Raw genomic sequence first — 7,284 nt, 5'->3', positions numbered from 1 at the left:
GTGGAAAGGTGGCGTTGTGGAGGTCACGTCGCCTTGTGCTGGTGCTACGCCAAAGAGTGACCTGTACGCCGGCGATGCTACGGACCTATACGCCAAGGACCTATCTGCCATGGTGGGTGTGCCTCTCGAAAGATGGAACCGGTCTTTGACTGCATCGTTGCAAACTATGATTCGGACGAAAATCTGTACACCACGAAGGGCGAAGTGAGTCTCGGGCTGCGTTATCAGCGAGCTCCGGTTCCGCCATACCGTCTCCTTTGAGAACGTGGTGCCAAACCTGTACGCCTATGATCCTGGGCATTCCAATATATGTGGCACCTCGTCATAGATCGAATCCATCTAAAACATGGAATTACTTCTCCATGCATCACTCGATCGCCACATGATCATGAGTGTGCTATTGAGACTTCACCATAAATCGGATCCCCCGTTCACCTTTCCTTCTTTGATGGCACTTGTTGGCCTCTTTGTCTTCTATGGACTCTGTTCACCGTGTGATTTGTACCTGTTTATTTTCAGATCGGCGATTCAATCTTCACCACGGGCAAGGGCCAGACTTTCGGCGGCCTCTCCATGCGTGCTTCCCGGCGGCTTCTGCCTGCTCCTTGTACCTGTATATAACAAACATAAACCTCACCTTGATTACCCGAGGTTGCTCATTGTGCTCATAATCTCATGACATCCTCTTGCAAGACCTGTTCGTCTCCACTCACAAGACGCCATGACATGTACGTCGCTAGCGAGGGAAAAGACCTGTATAGATCAAATAAACAACAATATATTCATTCTTACCAATCTTACCATATCACCTTGAGCACGATGTAGTAGAAATGACCTCCATGGATCTTAAGGAAATATTTGTGTGGAGGTATTGGAAGAAAGGATCAGCACGCATGGGGCTATAGGGATGAAATTCTGCTGGGCGTGGCCGCATGGCCTCCGTCTTCCTCAGTGGGTGCAGCCTGACGGCGGCCTCTGCTTGAGCGGCCGGCTGTGCGCGTGTCCGCCTGAGCCGCCTTGCGGCGTGGCGTTGTCGTTCACTGGTAAAAAAAGAGGCTTCCGTCCAGCCCCATTAGTCGCGAAACTGTAGGAACCGCGACTAATGAAGTCTTTAGTCGCGGTTCGGCAGACGAACCGCGACCAAAGGCCTGGGCCCAGGGCGCTCGGTGGCCAGCTGGTGCATGTGAGGGGCTTTAGTCGCGGTTGGCCAGGCCCGAACCGTCGCCTCCATTTCTCGTCTTCTCCGATTCTCTGCCGCGCCGAAGGCCTGCCGCCGTCGCCCTCGCCCTCGACGCCGCCCGCCGTCGCCCTCGCCCTCGACGCCGCCCACCGTCGCCCGCCGCGCTGTCATCGTCCTCTCGCGCCCTGGCCGCCCCGTCCGCCGTATGTTTGCACACCGCGCCCCGCCCCGGCCCACGCGCGCCGCCACCTCTCGCCCACGTACGGCGCCGCCGGCCGCTATCACCGGCCTCCCTCGCCCACCGCGCGCGCGCCGCCTCGCTCGCCCGCCCTCAACGCCGCCGGCCGGCCTCGGTACTGCCGCGCGCGCACGCGCGCGCCTCTCTCAAACAGAGAGCGAGATCGTGGAGAGAGAGAGGGGCGCCGCGGGCCACTGAAATTTTTTCTTTTTTTTGTTCTTTTTAATTTTAACTAGTTAATTAGTTTAACAAAACGGTAAAATAACTTAAAACTTGATAATTAACAAAAAAAACCGTAAAATTTGATAATTAACAAAAAAACGTATATAAAACTTGATAATTAACAACAAAAAACGTAAAACTTGATAATCAATATATACAACGACCCCGCGCGTCAATGTACAACGATCCCGCTTTAAAAAAATGTACACAACCCCGCGCATATACGGAGAGGGGGCGGCGAGGGGGGCGGCGATGAGCGCGGTGTTTTTTTTGGGATCGAGAGGGGGCGGCGAGGGTTATACATGTGTGTTGTCCTCGCCTCCCTCTCCGTGACGCCGTCGTCTGCCGCCCCGTCTCGCGCTCTACCGCGACACCCTCTCCCACCCCTTCCTCGCCCCCTCCTTTTGCCACCGCCCTTTCGCCACCGCCACCGCCACCGCCCCCCTTCTTCACTTAATTAATTTGTTTTTACTACATGTTTTTAGGACTGACATAATGGCGGACGATAGAGCTGACCCGATTATGGACAACTATGATCCGAACGGTGAAGCACATATGTTCGGCATCATAAACGGCGATATTCTATATGTGTCGACCGGACAAGAAGAAGATGATATCTCTTCTTATCTGAACCTTGACGGTGAAGATGAAGGGCGCCGTCAGCAAGATGATGCCGAACAAACGTCGATAAACGACGATCTTCAAATGGAAGTAGCAACCACCTCCGGCGCCGAGGTATATATATACATTGAGCCTCTGGTGATACAAACTAACTGATTTGAATAAATATGTGTGTACTAACGCGCGCGACTCTCTTTCTTATTTTAGCCCTCGGCCGGATCGTCGAAACAATCGAGTACGTCGTCAAAGCGTGGCGCAACCAAGACGATGAAACAAGGAGAAACATGCACCATCGAGGTTGTCGACAGTGCAACCGGCAGGCCGCTGGAGCCCAGCAAGAACGCCACCAAGTTTGTCAACCAATGCGGAGCCGTTGTTAGAGACAACGTCTCGATCACCGTCCAGGAGTGGAATAAGCCAAAGAAGGCACGAATTGCTGGTTTCACTTTTGTCGATAAGAGAACAAAAAAAGATTGCTTCAAGAAGCTTATGGAACATTTCGTTCTACCTCCGGAATACAACAAATTCGATGAGGAGGGTAACAAGATTGAGGAAAACAAGGAGAGGAGGAGGCTAGTCAAACAGTTCGCTCTTCATAAGATGGCCGACGCATTCCGGGAATTCAAGCAAAATCTAGCCCATGACTTTGTCAAGCAGAACAAGACTCCGGATTTCAAAGGACAATATGAGAAACTGAAACATGATTGGCCAGAATTTGTGAAGCAAAAGAAATCGGAGCAGTTCATTCAAATATCGAAGAAAATAAGGAAAATGCGGCTAAGAAGGAGTACAATCATATTATGGGGCCAGGAGGGTATCGCCTTTGGGAGCCTAGGTGGGAGAAGATGGAGAACGAGCTGAGGGCGCGAGGAATCCGTCCAGGTACAGAGGGATGGGACCCAAGGGCCAAAAGCTGGTGGTACGGGCATGGGGGAACGCTGAACCCGGAGACAGGTGAGTGTGTTTACCGGGGCAAAATAATTAAACCCACCCAAGCCCTTATTGACGCAATGAGGGATGCTCAAGAGGGGAAGATCAAGTTCAACAGAGAGAACGACGCGCTGACAAAAGCCCTCGGGAATCCTGAACACGGAGGACGTGTACGAGGCATGTGGCACATTCCATGGAAAATAGGGTTCCCCCAGAACGATGACCCGTACGGTTACAGAAGCCGGAAGAGAAAGATGGATCGGGAAGCAGATGTTGTGGCGCGGTTGGCATCGGAGGATGTGATGAAGAAAACCGTGAGTGTACTAGTAGCCGAAAGAGATGCAGCTCGGGCGCAGCATGAAGATCATCCAGCGGATCTCGGAAGCCAGCAGCGGAGAAGCAGCGTGGCTTCCACGGAGGCCCCACCGGCTGGTGCAGATGCACCGACGATCGAAATTACTGCACCGGAGCCTCTGGTGGTCGAAATTACTGCACCGGAGCCTCCTCGCTACCCCGTGGACGATATAAAGGAGATGAAAGAATGTCATCTGTATTATCCTATCGGGAACATGTCCATGAAGGTAGCCATCGGCAGTGCTTTACCATATTTACCTGGAGCACTCCACCACAACAACCCCATTCAAGATGGCTATGCTCGTGTCACGGTGGAGGACATAGTCCAAGGGTTTGAGGACCTGGAGATTGACATTGCTACACCTGAAGGGGAGAAAAGACTTGGAGATGTCAAGCGCCATTTCATTCTATGGCAAAAGAAGTTTATCAAGTTTCCAGGCGAGGCGCCAAGGACAACAAGTCCACCCCCCTACGGTGGTGGTGGTGGCGGTGGCGGTTGTGGTGGTGGTGGCGGTTCACCTACACCTCCGTCACGTCAGCCGACGCCCCCCAGTCCACAACGTCCGGCGGGTGATCAGACGCCGCCCCCCAGTCCTCGTCCGGCGGGTGATCAGACGCCGCCCCCCAATCCACCTCCGGCAAAGAAGCAGAAGCAGTCCTGGATTATTAACCCGGACCCTTATGTACCTAAGACCACAAAGGTACCGGAGCCATCACTGAAGCCTCTCCCCACAAGGCCTTGGGAACGTAGTGCCGAGGAAACTGCCGCGGCCGCGGCTGCTGATCATGAGAAATGGAAGGCGGACTGCAAGAAGAAAAGAGAGCCCGAGCCCAAGCCAGTATTTTCTGATGAGCAAAAGAAGTGGGCTAAGTCATTTTTGAGCACACCGTCCCAAGCCGCGAAGAATCTGCCTGACGACTATGCACGTGAACTTCGTAGGCAGGCACTCATGTTGAAGGAGAAGAAAGAGCGGGCGGAGAACCAGGAGAACAAAGCCTTGGAGGAGGCTGAGAAAACGGAATTAGAAAGTAAAAAAAGCGGGAAACGAGTTGCCCAGCTCGGGGAACAAAGTAAACAATCGATTGCCCCGCTTATAGTGAAAGCCGCCGGTCCGGATGACCCCGATATCATAGCAGCTGCGGCAGCACATGGATTGACTGTAACGAGTGCCAGAGAACAAGCGGCCAACTTAGGTATTACTCTTCGTGAACTGTTAGGCCTTGACGAGGCGCCAGTGAAGGAGGTAGTAATTACATATGTGAAGAATGGGCCTCTCGTCGAGCCTGCGCAGGAAGAGGATCTACCTCCACAAATGAAAGGTCTGCTGAAATGATACAAGGGTTACATAAAAAATAAAAACGCCAAAGAATATATTTATGCGGAAGTTAGATATGAGCATCACTTCAAACATTACTATGTACAAATTCATCTGAGTGAATTGTTCCAGCTTTTCAATCTGCGCGAGCTCGACAAATCTATCATCAGTTGCTACGTTCTGTAAGTGATTTATTTCTACCCCATCTCGTTCATATTGTCTGCACTATATATATATGTCCTAACTATATTGTTGTGTCCGTTATTATACATGCAGAATGAAGATTAAGGAATGCAGAGTAAGGAACATCCATGATGTTGGGTTCATTGACCCACACATCGTTAATGGATATGTGTTGGAGCATCACCCCGCCGACATGGAGGCAGACCTGTGGCAGTTTCTTACAAAGCAGGAACTCAAAAGTGATATTCTATTTCCTTACCATTTTGGGTGAGTGTTTCTGTCTTGAGCACATTCTCTTTTGTTTACTCCATGCATGGTATGTGGCCGGCTAATCGATGAGTTATGCATGACATACTGTGCATGTATCGTGTCCGCAGGTTCCACTGGATTCTGCTAGTAATTAAAGTTGACACCTCAGAATGTCTCGTCCACGACTCTCTGAATATGGATCCAAAGCTTTGGGGCGGCATGAGAAGAATGCTGCAAAAGTAATTATTTTCATTCATTTGCGCTCTATATCGATCGGCCTATTTCGTTCATTTCCTAATATCAAGTAACTAATAACTCTCTTGTTCATTTAATTTTCTTTGCCTCGTAGGGTTTGGAGACGGTTCGTAGATACAAAGGTCGGTGAATTCAAAAAAGAGCTAGAATTCAAAAGGTCAAAGGCTAAGAATGGTGGGGATATTCAGCCAGCGGGGACCAATCTATGTGGATACTATGTCTGTGAGATTATCCGGAGATACACCTCTGAGCGGGTTCCGAGTGATACCAATGCTCAGAGGAATAACCTCCGGATGATGCTTAGTCCAGAAGCTCGCTTCCGACCACTTCAAGAGGAACTAGCTGGATGGTTCAGGAGGGAAGTCCTCCATCCTAAAGGAGAACACCATTACGAGGACGTAGAACTTTATATGCATTAAATTATGTATGGAAACTTGTTCAAAATTGTATATGGTCATCCGATGATATTGAATATATATTGTATATTCCTCTTGAATTCTTTTTGGTTCTAATTTCAAATTTGTTTGAAATTGTACATTCATATGCATGTATGTAATACCGTAGAATATGTGAAACTCCTTCAAAATTAAAATAAAGCACAAAAAAAATAAAAAAAATAAAACAATACAAATTAAACAGAAAACAGGTTTAGGGGGGGGGGGCTAAAACCCTAAACCTGCGGCGGCCCTTAGTCGCGGTTGGCCAGAAGAACCGCGACTAAAGGTCCTCCGCCCCGACGGCCGCCTGGCGCCCACGTGGACGGGCCTTTAGTCGCGGTTCTTAAGCAACCGCGACTAATGGCAGTTGCGAACCGCGACCAAAGGCCCTTTTTCCACCAGTGGTTCTCCCCTCTCTGGCCGTGCGTGGATGTGCAGGGCGGCGGCGTCTACGCATACGTGTGTGCGCGTGAGTAGCCTGACGGCCGCGTGTGTGGCTGTGTGCCTGTGTCCCTCTCCGGTGTGTAGCCCACCGGCGGCAGCCACGTGCCTGAGAGCGGCCTGGCGGCCAGCCCATCTGTGCGCGCCTCCCCTCGCGAGAGATCGGATGATATCCTTTTATAGATAGGAGCTAGGTTAGTGGATGAGCGAGGGAGATCCCGAGCGCGCCGCCGCAGGCTGTTGGCGAGCGGCCGATTCATGCGCAGCGGCTTGCTTATCAGGTTTGCATGGTGAGCTGCACGTACCAATCCATTTGCTAGATAAGTATGCACTGCTAACTAACTCACAGGCAAATATCCATCAGGCCGTTCGGCCATGCATGCGTACATTTGGTAGGTACTGTACGTACGGGTTGATCCTTTGGTTGCACCATCAATCTATTTTAGTAATGCTATATATATATAAAAGATTGATAAATAGTGTCCCTCCGGCCATGCATCCATCCATCAGGGCATGGGCTGTATCATGATGTCAAGCCCACCTAATTAAGCCAAGGAAATTAGCACAAGTATTTGAGAGAGAGAAGAAAATGCACGTACGGCACATTCACTTGTGCTCTTGAATGTATAAACTAGTGCTTCATATTATTATTTATATTTTCTATATGACATGCGGGCCAGGTAAATAAGTGACAAAATCTCGTCAAACACTTGCATGCATCAGCGCTGCGATTTCTTTTTTTCCTTTCTTCGCTTTTCACACCTGAAGAACCGGCTCTTCTGCAGTCTACACTTGCTACCGCGAGGCTATACCTTTTAGTTCAAACCTAGTTCTGAACCTACGTGTACCTGCGGGGCA

This window comes from Triticum dicoccoides, chromosome 5A (genome assembly GCF_002162155.2).
Source record: "Triticum dicoccoides isolate Atlit2015 ecotype Zavitan chromosome 5A, WEW_v2.0, whole genome shotgun sequence".
NCBI lineage: Eukaryota > Viridiplantae > Streptophyta > Magnoliopsida > Poales > Poaceae > Triticum > Triticum dicoccoides.
This window is presented reverse-complemented; position numbering follows the sequence as displayed.